We start from the raw sequence: 18,099 nt of genomic DNA on the forward strand, positions 1-18,099 counted from the left end.
CCTATATTTTTAGGTTGCAGTGAGTGGCCAAGGAGGCAGCGTTTTCTGGAGTGCTTTCTCATAGGCTTATCTGTGGCTGATACCTGATGAAAACTGAGGAAATAGGAACTACCTCTTGTGGAAGGGAGGCAGACCTACAGTGGGCCAGGCCCTGTACCAGGTAGGAATTTTCAATATATTATTTTGCTTAGTCTTCACACAAATCCCAAGGAGAGCGTTGTTACCATTACCATCTTCACAAATGAGGAAACTATTGCCCAAGGTCACGTGTTGGCTAAAGGTCAGGATCCCGATCGCTGTCTAGACCTGTCACACTGTTTACAAAGACTTGACAATTCCAGGCCTGTGCACCTTCTTTGAGTGATATGTTGATCCTTCTGTAAAGGAAAATATTCTCTGTGTTCCCCTCAGTGTAGACCATGGCTATTGTTCTGATGTTATTTAAAGATCTATAAACATAAATCTTGGTGTACATTTCTTATGTTTATATCTCTTATGAAACCATGTAAACCAACAAATTTACTAATTAAATATAAGCACAACTATAAAGGCAATTCCATCCAAATCAATATTAGTTTGATGTGATAGATTTTTTTTTCCCCTAAGGACCTCACAACACAAATTTTATACAGCCTGCCACTGTGAAGTTTCAAGTTTGGGTGCCTTTAGTATCACATCAGTATTATATGATGATGCCCACCACTTTTCTCTTTTAGATGTATTGAGAAATCTTAGGACAGTGTCATTTGGCTGTCATTAAGTGTCTACAAATAATGTATACACAGAGGATTTTTTAGGGAAGGGGAAATACTCGTATGATTTTTTTCTTTTACTATATATATATATATATATATATATATATATATATATACACATATATATATATATATATATATATATATATATCAGATGATTATATTTTGGCTGTGTCGGGTCATCATTGCTGTGCACGGACTTCCTCTAGTTGCGGCGAGCAGGGGCTACTCTTCGTTGTGGTGCGTGGGCTTCTCATTGCGGTGGCTTCCCTTGTTGCGAAGCACGGGCTCTAGGCATGCAGACTTCAGTAGTTGCGGCACATGGGCTCAGTAGTTGTGGCTTGCGAGCTTTAGCGTGCAGGCTCAGTAGTTGTGGTTCACAGGCTGAGTTGCTCCGCAGCATGTAGGATCTTCCCAGACCAGGGCTTGAACCCGTGTCCCCTGCACTGGCAGGCGGATTCTTAACCACTGCGCCACCAGGGAAGTCCCTCTGTGTAATATTATAATGATGGCTATATGTCATTATACATTTGTCCAAACCCATAGAATTAGAATGTACAACACCAAGAGTGAACCCTAAGGTAAACTTTGGACTTTGGGTGATTATGATGTGTCAGTGTAGGTTCATCCTTGGTAAAAAAAAAAAAAAGTACCATTCTGATGAGTGATGTTGATAATGGGGAGGCTGTGCGTGTGTGGGAGCAGAAGGTATATGGGAAATCTCTGTACCTCCTTCTCAATTTTGCTGTAAACCTAAGTGCTCTAAAAAAATAAAGTCCTTTCAAAAAAAAAAAAGATAAATTCAAAGGAATCTCCCAGAGTATAGAAAAAAAAAAGTCAAAGATTAAACAACAGTAAGGAAAAGATATTGATATTTATCAGTCCAGGAGTCCATCATCTGACCAGTAGGAGTTTCAGAGAGGATAGAGAAAATAGAGAAGATGAAAGTATCTCAGAAGTGAAGAACTGGTGAACAGATTTAAAACAACAACAACAGAATTCATACAAGAGAATGTGACTCAGCATTAGAAGAAATGAACTGCTGAGACATGTAATTACATGGATATACCTGAAAACATGCTGAGTAAAAGGACTTGAAAGAGTAGATACTGTATGGTTTGAATTACATGAAGTTTTAAGTCAGGTCAAACTGATCTGTGGTGACAGAGTGGATTAGTTGTTACCTTGGGTGGAGGGATTGATTGAATTAGTGAGATTTTTGCATATTTGAAAAATCATTCTGGTGGGAAGAGTGACTGGAGGCAGTGAGTTGAAGAGCTTATTAGGGACATATAACTTCTGGGCCTGTGGGACCTGTGAGATCAAGTTATCATAAATGTGTTGTGGCACTAATCTGCACATTAGTATACTTTTCCTTAGAGCACCAGCAGCCCAGGTGTAAGAAAATGGAAAAGGATGTTTGGACTAATCCATGGAAAAACGTGTAGCAAAGAGGCAATGCACCAAGGCAACTGAGAATGATTCAAAATAATGGTGACAGGAAGAGATAAAAGGCAGCTGATAGAATAGTAAGGAGTCAGGAGATGCGAGATCATGATGGGGCTGGAAAGTATGTGTAGGGGAAGTGAGGGGGAGAGGCTGTGGTCAGTGGCGTGCTGGAGTAATCTAGGGGCTGACAAATCCCAGGCAATTCTTTAAAAGTCTAGACAACATGGAATGAACTCTAAGATGCTCTGTTTAGTGAAAAAGACCAGATACAGGAAGATGTGTATAGTAGGCTACCAGGTAAAAGGGGAGACCATTTATATGTATGTACTTGCATGTTAGTACACTATTTCTGGAAGGAAATATAAGAACCTTATAATATCAGTTGACTCTGGGGATGAGAGCTAGGTAGCTGGGGGACACAGGAGGGAAGGAGGCTTTTCGCTTTCTTCCCTTCTGCTCCTCTTGAATATTGACCCATGTGTATGTTATTACCTATTAAAAATATATAAATAAAAATTTAAAAACAAGGAAAAAGAAAATAGATGTGAGATAATGAATAAAAACAGAACGCAAAGTGAGGTATTCATGCTTCACATATAAAGGTATGCTTCAAATATATATACGCTTAGGCACATATGTGAACCAGTACTAGATGGTAAGAGAAACAAGCCCTATTTGATTTGTTTATTTATTTATTTATTAGCCGCGTGGCATGTGTGATCTTAGTTCCCTGACGGGGATTGAACCTGTGCCCCCTGCAGTGAAAGCACAGGGTCTTAACCACTGGACCACTAGGGAAGTCCCTGATTTGTTTTAGAATGTAAACGAGGGCCTCCCTGGTGGCGCAGTGGTTGAGAGTCCGCCTGCCGATGCAGGGGACGTGGGTTCATGCCCCGGTCTGGGAGGATCCCACATGCTGCGGAGCGGCTGGGCCCGTGAGCCATGGCCGCTGAGCCTGTGCGTCCGGAGCCTGTGCTCCACAGCGGGAGAGGCCACAACAGTGAGAGGCCCACGTACTGCAAAAAAAAAAAAAAAGAAAAAAAAAAAAAAGAATATAGACGAAAATGCTTAAAAAGAAGGCAATCAAAAAAGAAATAAAAAAAGCAGATCACTGGACATTCTAGATTATATTATCTAATGGCTAAACACTTAGCACCTACTATGCTGGTGCTGATCCCAAATTATTAATGCAAAATATGATTCTGAAGAGCCATTGGCACTAAAGTTATTCATGTAGCTTCTTCACAATATATTGTCTATTTTGTCCTTCGTCCTTTATATTCAGTCAGCTTGCTTAGAGTATGCCAGCACATAAAAGCAAGTCTCGGACTTCCCTGGTGGCACAGTGGTTAAGAATTGGCCTGCCAATGCAGGGGACACGGGTTCAAGCCCCAGTCTGAGAAGATCCCACATGCTGCAGAGCAACTAAGCCCGTGTGCCACAACTACTGAGCCCACGTGCCACAACTACTGAAGCCCACGCCTCGAGCCCATGCTCCGCAACAAGAGAAGCCACCACAATGAGAAGGCTGCGCACCTCAACAAAGAGTAGCCCCCGCTCGCCGCAACTAGAGAAAGCCCGGGCGCAACAACGAAGACCCAACGCAGCCGAAAATAAATAAATAAATAAATAAGTTTAAAAAAAGAAAAGATTGACTTTGTGGCAATAATTTAAAAAAAAAAAGCAAGTCTCATACAACATCTAGACTGAGCAATTACACTTTGCCTGATGGCCTGATCCTGTACTCATGTGATGTCACCATGCAGGTTGAGAAGGTTATTATCCATTCAAAACACTAGATAGGGCCTGTGAGACCTAAAAGAAGTCACAGATGATCTGATCTTACACCCACATCCCCCCACACACACACCATCTGTGCTGAAAGACCTAGGATCTTTTCATGCCTCAGAATTTGTCAACCATGTGTCTTCCTCACCGTGCATAGTCCCTCTTTTACTTCTCACTGCCTTACTTGGTCCTCAAAGGTCTGGTCTCTGCCTCACAACCCAAAGCCTGAAAGCCTGACATTAACTCTAGAGATAAGGAACCTGAGGATGTAGAGGACAATGTATCTGAGCTCCCAGAGCATCATGGCCATGTTGGTTCTTGTTTCATTTAGAAGTGTACATTCCAAAAGAGTGGCCAAAGAAGCCCAATTTTCTTACCTCAAGAATCCCACCAAGTTTCTCCATCAGGGAGAGCTTTAGCTTGCCCCATGTAGGGGTAGAGTGATATGTAACTAGTTCACCTATACTCCACGTCTGGGCTGAGAAATAAAACAAGCTGCACATGTCTTCCAGACTGAACCAGACTGCTCTCCATTTACACAGGACCAGCCACAGAGTAGATGCTCAATGAATGCACTGACTTCAACGGAACCAAAGAATCTATTCCAAGAAGCCACAAATCCATCCAGCATCATTCAGCCAATAAAATCAATGTACTGGAAGTTTTTGTTTTAAAAGAAGCAATAGGTACCTTAAAACTTTCACTTAGGAAGTCTCCTTTACTAATTTTTTAACCTGAAAGTTGACTGCTTCCTGATTTTTCACACACACACACACATACACACCTTCATTTACTGTATTATCAAGATCAGATTTGCCCAATTAGAAAGTAGAATAGTAAGGAATATCTATAATTAAGAGACTAACAAGAAGAGTTTTTTTTAAAAAATCAGCCTAACTAGTGTTTCAGGATGAAAGGAACTCAGGGGCTTGCAGAGATACTTGGATTGTATTTTTCCTTTACTTTATAATCAAGTCATGCTAATATAAACCAGAAACATAACTTGAACTAAACATACATTTAACTCATGACTAATTACAAAACAAGCATTTCAAATCAGTGTTGAGCTAATGCTTTTAGAACAATTATTTAATTTTCAGCGTCCAATATCTGTCGAGTAAATCACCAATTTCCATTTCATTCTTATTTAATATAAAAAAAATCAAATTAGTATAAAGCTATTTCACAGCTGTCTTTAAATTAAACCATAATCAAGAGCATGCAACATTTGGGGCTTGCTTTGGCATCTCCAAATCAAACATTCTTTTTGTTCAGATATTAAAGAACAATACCAATAGTTATGTTTTATTTTGAAGTTTTAAGCCGGGCTTCGTAATCTCAGATTTTAACTTGTGATTTTTCACAAGTAACTCAAATATTGAAATGTATGTTTCTTTTTTTTTTTTTTTTTTTTCCTTTTTGGATACGCGGGCCTCTCACGGTTGTGGCCTCTCCCGTTGCGGAGCACAGGCTCCCGACGCGCAGGCTCGGCGGCCATGGTTCACGGGTGCAGCCGCTCCGCGGCACGTGGGATCTTCCCCGGCAGGCAGACTCTCAACCACTGCGCCACCAGGGAAGCCCGAAATGTATGTTTCTGAGGACAGGGGTTGGCTGCAGAGTGGAGCAGAGTATGAAACATAATTATTAGTTTTTGACTTTTGATAATAAGAACAGAATCACCAGCTCAACTATTACTACATTTTTGTTAATAATCAGTTTTTCTTGCATTAAATCTAAACAGATCTTCTAGTAGCAAATGTAGACCTTCAAGACCTTCAAAGAAAAATCAACAATCCCATTTTCTCGCAAAATTTATTTACCAGGAAGGTACAGATTTTTCAAACAAATCAATTGTTAATAAAGTTTTGCATAATAAATTAACCAAGTTATCAGGAAATGAGCCTGTTTGGTTCGGTCAAAGACGATTTTTGGTTTTAGTGTCTTTCACTGCTTGATAAAGTGAAGTGACTTACCACGCAGGCAGTGCAGTGTAGCAGAAAAGACTCCACTGGATTAGTCTGGGTTCCAGCCCTGCCTGTATCCTGCCTTGTATGGTAGGTTAGATGGATCACTTCAGTTTCTCTGACTGCTGGCTTCATCAGTTATAAAATGGGGAAAATACCTGTTCTTCTCCCTAGGGATCATTGTGATGTTTGTGAAAGAATCTTGGAAGAAACCTCACACACATACCCTGTGTAAAGCAAAGGCAATTGGTGAGTGGATTAAAGCCTAGAAATTTCATTGTTTCATTATGTGATGCCTAAACTAACAGACCTTTTTTATAAATAAAAATCTAGAGAACATTCTTATTTAATTCTATCACTTACTGAGCACAAGATGGGAGACATTGTTTTAATGTTATTTCTATCTGGGGACTTCCCTGGTGGTCCAGTGGTTGGGACTCTGTGCTTTCACTGCAGGGGGCACGGGTTCGATCCCTGGTTGGGGAACTAGGATCCTGCATGCCAAGCAGTGTGGCCAAAAAAAAAATATATTATTGCTATCTGTAGATATATGATGGCTCTAGCTGTAAAACCGGCCTGTTACTTTGAGTATATTGTAAAATCATGAGAAATTTTAATATTTGTTGTTTATTGAATGGGATACTCCTTAAAGTTCAATTTGTGTCTATCTAACCTTGGTATTTGAGATGAAAAAGATAAAGCAGGCATTAGTCTGGATTTTGGAGATTTTTCTTTATCAAGAATTGTTATGGCCCTTTTCTTCTTGAAAATAGAAATTAAGGCCTTACTAATATTCAGGGTTCAGACAGTATGTTTTTGCTCAGAATAGATCATGAACCAAAAACAACTCTACAGTGGTCAACACCACCCAATCAGAAGAATGTTTTGATTTATTAAATTAACCTTTGAGAAAGTCAATAGATTCCCCAGCTCCTCTTACTGAGTGAGTTTTTGAAGGAAATAAAGAAGTGAGAGCTAACTGTCCCTCACCCCATTTCTGTTGTAACAGCCTTGGGGAGAAGGAATGAGTGAAGCTTGATTGTGCTCTGATGCGCAGGAGCTAGGGCAAGAACACTGTGTAGGCTCTGACCCCTGCATGTTCACCAGACCTGCTGCACCAGACAGTACACCCTGGGATGGTGCTCTGTGAGCCAATCCAGATAGTCTCTCTCCAGGAGAGGAAAGACGAGAACCAGAGAAAAAGACACCAACACCATATCCACTGTAAGTCATGTCCACCCAGAGGGAAAGAAAGCCTAAACTGCGAATCTCCACCCTGGGCTGAGGGAAGCAAAAGAAGATAGACTGAGCCATTTCCATCTCTTCATTTTATTTCTCACGCCACTATTACTTCTTTTTCTTTTCTAAAGTGCCTTGTGTAAAGGACTGCTTAATATGGTAAATTATGTAGGTCGGCTAGAAAAAAGAGAAAAGGTTGGCCCAGAAGCAATTCTGCAACACCAATGTTTTCTGTTAATTAGGTTTAGAACTCTGTTAACTTTAATATACTGTAAATTATATAGATATATGCAACCCCATGTTCACTGAAGCATTACTTAAAATAACCAAGATATGGAAACAACCTGAGTGTCCATCAGTGGATGAGTGGATAAAGAAATTGTGGTATACAGTCAGCCCTCTAATCCACAAGTTCTACATCCACAAATTCAACCAAACACAGATCAAAAATATTTGAAAAAAAATTCTAGAAAGTTCCAAAAAGCAAAACTTGACTTTGCCTCACTCTGACAACTATTTACGTACATAGCATTTACATTGTACTAGGTATTATAAGTGACCTAGAGATTATCTAAAGTATATGGGAAGCAAATCTTAACTACAATGAGGCATCTCCTCACACCGGTCAGAATGGCCATCATCAAAAAATCTACAAACAATAAATTCTGGAGAGGGTGTGGAGAAAAGGAAACCCTTCTACATTGTAGGTTGGAAATTGGTACAACCACTATGGAGGTTCCTTAAAAAACTAAAATTAGAGTTACCATATGATCCTACAATGCCACTCCTGGGCATATACCTAGAGAAAACAGTAATTCAAAAAGATACATGCACCTCAATGTTCATAGCAGCACTATTTACAAAAGCCAGGACATGGAAGCAACCTAAATGTCCATCAACAGATGAATGGCTAAAGAAGGTGTAGTACATATATACAATGGAATATTACTCAGCCATAAAAAGAGAATTAAGTAATGACATTTGCAGCAACGTGGATGTGGATGGACCTAGAGATTGTCACACTGAGTGAAGTAAGTCAGAAAAGGACAAATATCATATCACTTATGTGTGAAATCGAAAAAAATGGTACAAATGAACTTATTTACAAAACAGAAATAGAGTCACCACAATCTTATGGTTACCAGTGGGGAAAGGGCAGAGGGATAAATTGGGAGATTGGGATTGACATATACACATTACTATATATAAAATAGACAACTAATAAGGACCTACTGTATAGCACAGGGAACTCTACTCAATACTCCATAATGACATGGGAAAAGAATCTTAAAAAGAGCTGATATATGTATATGTATAACTGATTCACTTTGCTGTACAGCAGAAGGTAACACAACATTGAAATCAACTATACTCCAATAAAAATTTAAAAAAAGAATTAAACACAAATCTCTGGCAGAGGCAAGGTTATCGCATTGTAGTGTTGAATAAAATTGTTATTTAAAAAATAAAGTATATGGTAGGATGTACATAGGTTATATGCAATACTACACAATTTTATATAAGAGACTTGAGCATCCATGGATTTGTTATCCAATGGGAGTTTTGGAACCAGTCTCCCTCGGATACCAAAGGATGACTGTATATATACAATGGAATATTATTCAGCCATTATAAAAAAGGAAATCTTGCCATTTACAACAACATCAATGAACCCTGAGGACATTATGCTAATTGAAATAAGTCAGACAGAGAAAGACAAATACCATATTGTCTCTCTTATATGTGGAATCTAAAAAACAAAAACAACAAAGCAAAAAATCTCATAGATCAGAGAATAGATCACTGTTGAGATGGGGGGCTGGGGTGGGAGAAATGGGTGAAGGGACTCAAAAGGTAAAAAGAAAAAAAATGGAATGTCAACTTATCAAAAAAAAAAGTATTGCCATTAAGGAAAAAAAAAAAACCTATAAATTAGAGAAAAAATTAGGTATGTAATTATAAGATATAGCTACCCCTTAGCAAAAGTAGAATACCATATACCATACTATCAATCTCTTAACCACCTACTATACCTATTAACGTTTATACCTATTATTATGTTCTATATAAGAATATTGCTAAATGAATTGGAAGTTCTTCTAAAGATTTTGATGTGTTCCTGTTTAAAAGATTTCAGTAGTCTCTGTCACATTAAAATAACTGTGAAGACACATAAAATAAGTATTTGACACTCATAGCTGACCTCATCTCAGAAGTTGGGAGGAAGAGTCATGAGCTGTAAGGATGACAGCACTGGACTGGGAACATGCCTGGTGGACTACCTGTATAATGCCATTAGAAATGGGCAGGCACGCCTACCTAAAAATAAAAAGATTTTCCACTCTTCTTTATTAACTGTTGCCTGGATCAAAAATACAAGAGGGACACCAACCAGGAAATGGGGCAGCCATACTTCTAAGTGCAGCTGCCTCTTTCGGAGACAGCTGGGATGCTGGGCCCACTCTACATCAGGATATTTGGCAATGGCTGGAGACACTTTTAGTTGTCACAGCGTGTGGGGAAGGTGGAACTGGCATCTAAGGGGCAGGGGCCAGAGATGCTGCCAAACATCCTATGAGGCACAGGACGGCCCCCTACAGCAAAGAATTATCTACCCCCGCATGTCAAGAGCACCGACGTTGAGAGATCCTGCTCTACACCATCAAGACCTCTTCCTACATCGCTGCAGAAATCACAATTTCTTGAAAACTGACAAAATGAGAGACTGGATGTGGGAACTAATGGTAGCATGAGCACAGGTGGGGAAGACTGTATCAAAGTCTTTGAGTAGTATTAGATGAAAACCAGTAGGAATTAGACTACTAGCTGTGCAAAATCAGCCTGCCATCTAGGTGTAGATCTGAGATGGAAAGTCAACTATCATCCAAATGAACAGGAAGTGAGTCCAAGGGCAATTCCCATGGTGTTTAGATAGCTCTCATAAGTATATGTAACAAAAATATATCCTCAGATATACCAAGCCTCAAAAGTTATGTCATTTATACATTCTTCTCAGAAAAAAAAATTACTTGAGACCTAGCTCCAGATGGCCAAGAATGGATTGACTCAAGAAATGAAGAATAGGGCTTCCCTGGTGGCGCACTGGTTGAGAGTCCGCCTGCCGATGCAGGGGACACGGGTTCGTGCCCCGGTCCGGGAAGATCCCACATGCCGCGGAGCGGCTGGGCCCGTGAGCCATGGCCGCTGGGACTGCGCGTCCGGAGCCTGTGCTCCGCAATGGGAGAGGCCACAACAGTGAGAGGCCCGCGTACTGCAAAAAAAAAAGAAAAGAAAAAAGAAATGAAAAATAGGGGAAGTTTGGGTAGCAAAACTCAGGAATAAAGTTTAAATATGTGTTGTCAGATTGTACAGCTCAGAGGTAAAGCGTGGCTCTGTAATACTTCCTTTAACTATTCCTTACCCAATGTAAGGAACTGTTGAGAATCACATCTCCCTCCCTCCCTCCCTCCCTTCCTTCCTTCCTTCCTTTGTATAGTTCATTTACAATGTTGTGTTACTTTCAGGACAGCAAAGTGATTCAGTTATACATACATAAATATCTTTTTTTTTTTTTTTTTTTTTTTTTTTTTTTTTTTTTTTTTGCGGTACGCGGGCCTCTCACTGTTGTGGCCTCTCCCGTTGTGGAGCACAGGCTCCGGACGCGCAGGCTCAGCGGCCATGGCTCACGGGCCCACCCGCTCTGCGGCATGTGGGATCTTCCCGGACCGGGGCATGAACCCTTGTCCCCTGCATCGGCAGGCGGACTCTCAACCACTGTGCCCCTAGGGAAGCCCAATAAATATCTATTTTTTTCAGGTTCTTTTTCCTTATAGGTTATTACAAAACATTGAGTATAGTTCCCTGTGCTATACAGTAGTTCCTTGTTGGTTATCTATTTTATATATGGTAGTGTGTATATATTAATCCCAAACTCCTAATTTGTCCCTCCTCCCCCTTTTCCCCTTTGGTAACCATAAGTTTGTTTTCTGTGTCTGTGGGTCTATTTCTGTTTTGTATATGTTCATTTGTATCATTTTTTTAATATAGATTCCACATATAAGCGATACGATATTTGTCTTTCTTTGTCTGGTTTACTTCACTTAGGATGATAATCTTTAGGTCCATCTGTGTTGCTGCAAATGACATTATTTCATTCTCTTTTATGGCTGAGTAATACCCATTATATAAATATACCACATCTTCTTTACCCATTCCTCTGGCAATGACATTTAGGTTGTTCCCACGTCTTGGTTATTGTAAATAGTGATACTATGAACATTGGGGTGCACATATCTCTTTGAATTATGGCTTTCTCTGAGTATATGTCCCAGAGTGGGATTGCAGGATCATATGGTAACTCTGTTAGTTTTTTCAGGAACCTCTATAGTGTTCTCCATAGTGGTGTACCAATTTACATTCACACCAACGGTGTAGGAGGGTTCCTTTTTCTCCACACCCTCTCCAGCAATTATTATTTGTAGATGTTTTGATGATGGCCATTCTGACCGGTGTGATGTGATACCTCGTTGTAGTTTTGAGTTGCATTTCTCTAATAAGTAGCAATGTTGAACATTTTTTTAATGTGCCTGTGGGCCATCTGTATGTCTTCTTTGGAGAAATGTGTATCTAGATCCTCTGCCCATTTTTTGATTGGGTTGTTTGTATTTTTGATATTGAGTTGTATTCTTTTTTTTGGTATATTTTGGAGATTAATCTCTTGTCGGTCACATCATTTGCAAATATTTTCTCCCATTCTGTATGTTGTCTTTTCGTTTTAAGGTTTCCTTTGCTTTGCAAAAGCTCTTAAATTTATTAGGTCCCATTTGTTTATTTTTGTTTTTATTCCCATTACTCTAGGTGACGCATCCAAAAGGACATTGCTGTGATTTATGTCAAAGAATGTTCTGCCTATGTTTTCCTCTAAGAGTTTTATAGTATCTGGTCTTACATTTAGGACTTTAATCCATTTTGAGTTTATTATGTGTGTGGTGTTAGAGAATGTTCTAATTTCATTCTTTTACATGTAGCTGTCCAGTTTTCCCAGCATCACCTATTGAAGAGACTGTCTTTTCTTCACTGTATACTCTTGCCACCTTTGTCATAGATTAATTGACCATAGGTGTATGGATTTATTTCTGGGCTTTCTATCCTATTCCATTAATCTGTATTTCTGTTTTTGTGCAAGTACTATATTGTTTTGATGACTATGGCTTTGTAGTATAGTCTGAAGTCAGGGAGCCTGATTCCTCCAGCTCTGTTTTTGTTTCTCAAGATTGCTTTGACTATTCGGGGTCTTTTGTGTTTCCATACAAATTTAAAAATTATTTGTTCTAGTTCTGTGAAAAATGCCATTGGTAATTTGATAGGGATTGCATTGGATCTGTAGATTGCTCTGGGTAGTATTGTCATTTTGACAACATTGATTCTTCCAGTCCAAGAACACGGTACATCTTTCCACCTGTTTGTGTCATCTTCAGTTTCTTTTATCAGCTTCTTATAGTTTTCAGAGGACAGGTCTTCTGCCTCCTTAGGTAGGTTTATTCCTAGGTATTTTATTCGTTTTGATGTGATGGTAAATGGGATTGTTTCCTTAATTTCTCTTTTCTGATTTCATTGTTAGTGTATAGAAATGCAACAGATTTCTGTGTATCAATTTTGTATCCTGCAACTTACTGGATTCATGGATGAGCTCTAGTAGTTTTCTGGTAGCGTCTTTAGGATTCTCTATGTATAATATCATGTCATCTGCAAACAGTGACAGTTTTACTACTTCTTTTCCAATTTGGATTCCTTTTATTTCTTTTTCTTCTCTGATTGCCGTGGCTAGGACTTCCAGAAATACGTTGAATAAAAGTCACAAGAGTGGGCATCCTTGTCTTGTTCCTGGTCTCAGAGGAAATGGTTTCAGCTTTTCACCACTGAGTATGATGTTAGTTGTGGGTTTGTCATATATGGCCTTTATTATGTTGAGGTAGGTTCCCTGTATGCCCACTTTCTGGAGAGTATTTATCATAAATGGGTGTTGAATTTTATCAAAAGCTTTTTCTGCGTCTATTTAGATGATCTTATAGTTTTTATTCTTCAATTTGTTAATGTGGTGCATCACACTGGTTGATTTGCAGATATTGAAAAGTCCTTGCTCTGTACTTCCACTGCAGGGGGCACAGGTTCAATCCCTGGTCAGGGAACTAAGATCCCTCAAGCTGGGCAGCATGGCCAAAAAAAATTAAAAATAAAAATAAATAAATTTTAAAAGTCCTTGCATCCCTGGGATAAATCCCACTCAGCATGGTGCATGATTCTTTTAATGTATTGTTGAATTCGGCTTGCTAGTATTTTGTTGAGGATTTTTGCGTCTATGTTCATCAGTGATATTGGCCTGTAATTTTCTTTTTTGTGACATCTTTGTCTGATTTGGTATCAGGGTGATGCTGGCCTCGTAGAATGAGTTCAGAAGTGTTCCTTCCTCTGCCATTTTTTGGAATAGTTTCAGAAGGATAAGTGTTAACTCTTGTCTAAATGTTTGGTAGAATTCATTTGTGAAGCTGTCTGGTCCTGGATTTTCATTTTTTGGGAGTTTTTAAATCACAGATTCAATTTCAGTACTTGTAATTAGTCTGTTCATATTTTCTATTTCTTCCTGGTTAAGTCTTGGGAGATTGTACCTTTCTAAGAATCTTTCCATTTCTTTTTTTTTTTTTTAATTATTACTAGGTTACTTTACACTCTTTTCTTACTAAGATTTTTTTTTTTTTTTGGCTGTGTTGTGTCTTTGTTGCTACACAGGGGCTTTCTCTAGTTGCGGCGAGTGGGGACTGCTCTTTGTTCTGGTGTGCGGGCTTCTCACTGCGGTGTTCTCTCCTGCTGCGGAGCATGGGCTCTAGGCCCGCAAGCTTCAGTAGTTGTGGCCCGCGGGCTTCAGAGCGCAGGCTCAGTAGTTGTGGCGCGTGGGCTTAGTTGCTCCGTGGCATGTGGGATGCTCCCGGACTGGGGCTCGAGCCCGTGTCCCCTGGATTGGCAGGCAAATTCTTAACCACTGTGCCACCAGGGAAGCCCCTGTCCATTTCTTCTACCTAGAAGAATCTGTAGAGCTTAGTGAAAAAGAAGTGAAACGTCTTATTGCTGAAGCAAAGGAAAAATTACAAGAAAATGTGGCATTGATGAAGAGGAGACAGACGATCCTTCAGAAGATGGCACGCAGGGTGCCTGTACCCAGGCCCGACCTCGGGAGCCCCTGGAGGATGGTGACCCAGAGGATGACAGGACACTGGATGATGATGAGCTGGCCGAGTATGACTTAGATAAATATAATGAAGAAGGTGACCCAGATACTGAAACTCTTGGTGAATCTCTTTTGGGTCTTAACAGTCTATGGGAGTAATGATCAAGATCTTTATGTTACTCTGAAAGATACAGAGCAGTACGAACGTGAAGTTTTCTTGATTAAGCCCAGTGACATTCTCATAGTTTGTGGCAGAGCCAAACAGGACCAGTGCAATTTAGAGGTACATGTTTATAATCAATAAGAAGATTCTTTTTATGTCCACCATGATATCCTGTTGTCTGCATACTGTTTGAGTGTGGAATGGCTGAATTTCGATCCTAGCCCAGAGGATTCAACTGGAAATTACATTGCTGTGGGAAACATGACCCCCATTATTGAAGTGTGGGATTTCGATATAGTGGAACTCTTTAGAGCCAGTCTTTACACTTAGAAATAAGCTATCAAAAAAGAAGAAAAAGAAAGGAAAGATGAATTCCTCAGCAGATGGGCATACCGATGCTGTCCTTGACCTTTCTTGGAATAAGCTGATCAGAAATGTGCTGGCCAGTGCATCAGCTGATAACACTGTTATTCTGTGGGATACATCCTTGGGGAAAGCAACAGCCAGCCTTGCCACACATACAGACAAGATCCAGACTCTCCAGTTTCATCCATTTGAAGCACAGACTCTGATTTCTGGATCATATGATAAGTCAGTGGCTTTGTATGACTGCCGAAGTCCAGAGGAAAGCCATCAAATGTAGCGATTCAGTGGGCAGATTGAGAGTGACTTGGAATCACTTTTCACCTTGTCATTTTTTGGCCAGTACAGATGACGGTTTTGTATATAATTTGGATGCACACTCAGATAAGCCAATTTTTACATTTAATGCACACAATGATGAAATTTCTCGTCTTGATCTAAGCAGTCAAATCAAGGGCTGTCTTGTGACTGCATCAACAGACAAGTATGTGAAGAATCTGTACATTTTATTGGAATATAGTTTTTCGTAGTAGACTCTTTCGTAGTAGATCCTTGGTATTTCTGTAGTGCTGGTTGTGACTTCTCCTTTTTCATTTCTGATTCGGGCCCTCTCCCTTTTTTTCTTAATGAGTTTGGCTTAAGGTTTATCAATTTTGTTTATCTTTTCAAAGAATCAGTTTTCGTTTCATTGATCTTTTCTATGGTGCTCTTCATCTCTATTTCATTTATTTCTGCTCTGATCTTTATGATTTCTTTCCTTTAAACAACTTTGGGTTTTGTTTGTTCTTCTTTCTCTAGTTGCTTTAGGTGTAAGGTTAGGTTGTTTGAGATTCTTCTTGTTTCCTGAGGCAAGCTTGTATTGCTATACACATCCCTCTCAGAACTACTTTTAGAATTGCTGCATCCCATAGGTTTTGGATCACTGTGTTTTCATTTTCACTTATCTCTAGATATTTTTTGAGTTCTTCTTTGATTTCTTCAATGATCCATGGGTTGTGTAGTAGCATATTGTTTAGCCTCCATGTGTTTGCTTTTTGCAGTTTTTTTCTTGTAGTTGATTTCTAATCTCATAGTGTTGTGGTCGGAAAAGATGCTTGATATGATTTCAGTTTTCTTAAATTTACTGAGGCTTGCTTTGTGGCCCAGCATGTGATCTATCCTGGAGAATGTTCCATCTGCACTCTAAAAGAATGTATATTCTGCTGCTTTGGGATGGAATGCTCTATAATATCAATTAAGTCCATCTGGTCTAATGTGTCATTTAAGGAAGGCCTGTGTTTTCTTATTGACTTTCTGTCTCGATGATCTGTCCATTGATGAAAATGGGTTGTTAAAGTTCCCCACTATTATTGTATAAGTGTCAATTTCTCCTTTTATGTCTGTTAACATTTGCCTTATATATTGAGGTGCTCCAATGAGTGCATGTTATTTGCAGTTGTTATATGTTCTTGGATTGATCCCTTGATCATTATGTAGTGTCCTTCTTTGTCTCTTGTAACAGTCTTTATTTTAAAGTCTACTTTGTCTGAGTATTGCTACTCCAGGTGTCTTTTGATTTCTATTTGCATGGAATACCTTTTTTTATCCCCTCACTTTCAGTCTGTATGTGTGTCTCTAGATCTGAAGTGCCTCTCTTGTAGACAGCATATATACATGTCTTGTTTTTGTATCCATTCAGCCAGTCTGTGTCTTTTGGTTGGAGCATTTAATCCATTTACATTTGAGGTAGTTATCAATATGTATATTCTTATTGCCATTTTGTTAATTGTTTTGGATTTGTTTTTGTAGGTCTTTTTTTATTCCTTTCCTCTTTTATTCTCTTATCCTGTGATTTGATGACTATCTTTAGTATTGTGTTTGGATTCCTTTTTCTTTTGTGTGTGGTGGTATATCTATTATAGACTTTTGGTTTGTGGTCACCATGAGGTTTTGATATAGAAGTCTGTATATATATATGATTGTTTTAAGTTGCAGATCTCTTTTTCTTAACATTTATTTATTTATTTGGCACACAGCATCTTCGTTGTGGCATGCAGGGTCTTTAGTTGCAGCATGTGGGATCTTTAGTTGCAGCATGCGGGCTCTTAGTTGCAGCATGTGGGATCTAGTTCCCTGACCAGGGATTGAACCTGGGCCCTCCTGCATTGGGAGCGTGGAGTCTTAACCACTGGACCACCGGGGAGGTCCCAAATTGCTGGTCTCTTCATTTCAAATATCCTGCATTTGCACTCTTCTCATGATTACTGGTTTAGATGTTATATTTGTATGTGAATGATTTCCTACCTTTACTATATGTTTGCCTTTACTAGTGACCTTTCCCAATTTGTAGTTTTTGTGTTTCTAGTTGTGGCCTTTTCTGCCTAGAGAAGTTCTTTTAGCATTTGTTATAAAGCTGGTTTGGTGGTGCTGAATTCTTTTAGCTTCTGCTTATCTGTAAAGCTTTTGATTTCTCCATCAAATCTGAGAGCCTTGCTGGGTAGAGTATTCTTGGTTGTAGGTTTTTCCCTTTCATCACTTTAAATATATTGTGCCATCCCCTCTGGCCTGCAGAGTTTCTGCTGAAAAATTAGCTGATAACCTTATGGGGATTCCATTACATGTTATTTGCTGGTTTCCCTGGTTGCTTTTAATATTTTCTCTTTATCTTTAATTTTCATCAGTTTGATTACTATGTATCTCAGTTTGTCCCTCCTTGGGTTAATCCTGTATGAGACGCTCTGCACTTCCTGGACTTGGATGACTGTTTCCTTTCTGTTGTTAGGGAAGTTTTCAGCTATTATCTCTTCAAATATTTTCTCAGGCTCTTTCTCTCTCTTCTCCTTCTGGGACCCCTATAATGTGAATGTTGGTGCATTTGATGTTGTCCCAGAGGTCTCTTAAACTGTCCTCATTTCTTTTTCTTTATTCTGTTCCATGGCAGTGATTTCCACCATTCTGTCTTCCAGCTCACTTATCCATTCTTCTGCCTCATATATTCTGCTATTGATTCCTTCTAGTGTGTTTTTCATTGCAGTTATTGTATTCTTCAACTCTGGTTGTTCTTTATGTTTTCTAACTCTTTGTTAAAAACTTCTTGTAGCTTATCGCTCTGTGCATCCATTCTTTCCTTGAGTTCTTGGATCATCGTTATGATCACTACTCTGAACTCTTCCTCAG

General features: G+C 39.3%; 1 pseudogene; it reads left to right on the forward strand.

The window, feature by feature from the left end:
• LOC103088995 (periodic tryptophan protein 1 homolog) overlaps positions 1 to 15,473 on the forward strand; it is a 19,373-nt pseudogene extending 3,900 nt beyond the window's left edge.
• The last annotated feature ends 2,626 nt before the right edge of the window (positions 15,474 to 18,099 follow it).

The sequence above is a fragment of the Lipotes vexillifer genome, unplaced genomic scaffold (genome assembly GCF_000442215.2).
Source record: "Lipotes vexillifer unplaced genomic scaffold, Lipotes_vexillifer_v1.1 scaffold1219, whole genome shotgun sequence".
NCBI lineage: Eukaryota > Metazoa > Chordata > Mammalia > Artiodactyla > Lipotidae > Lipotes > Lipotes vexillifer.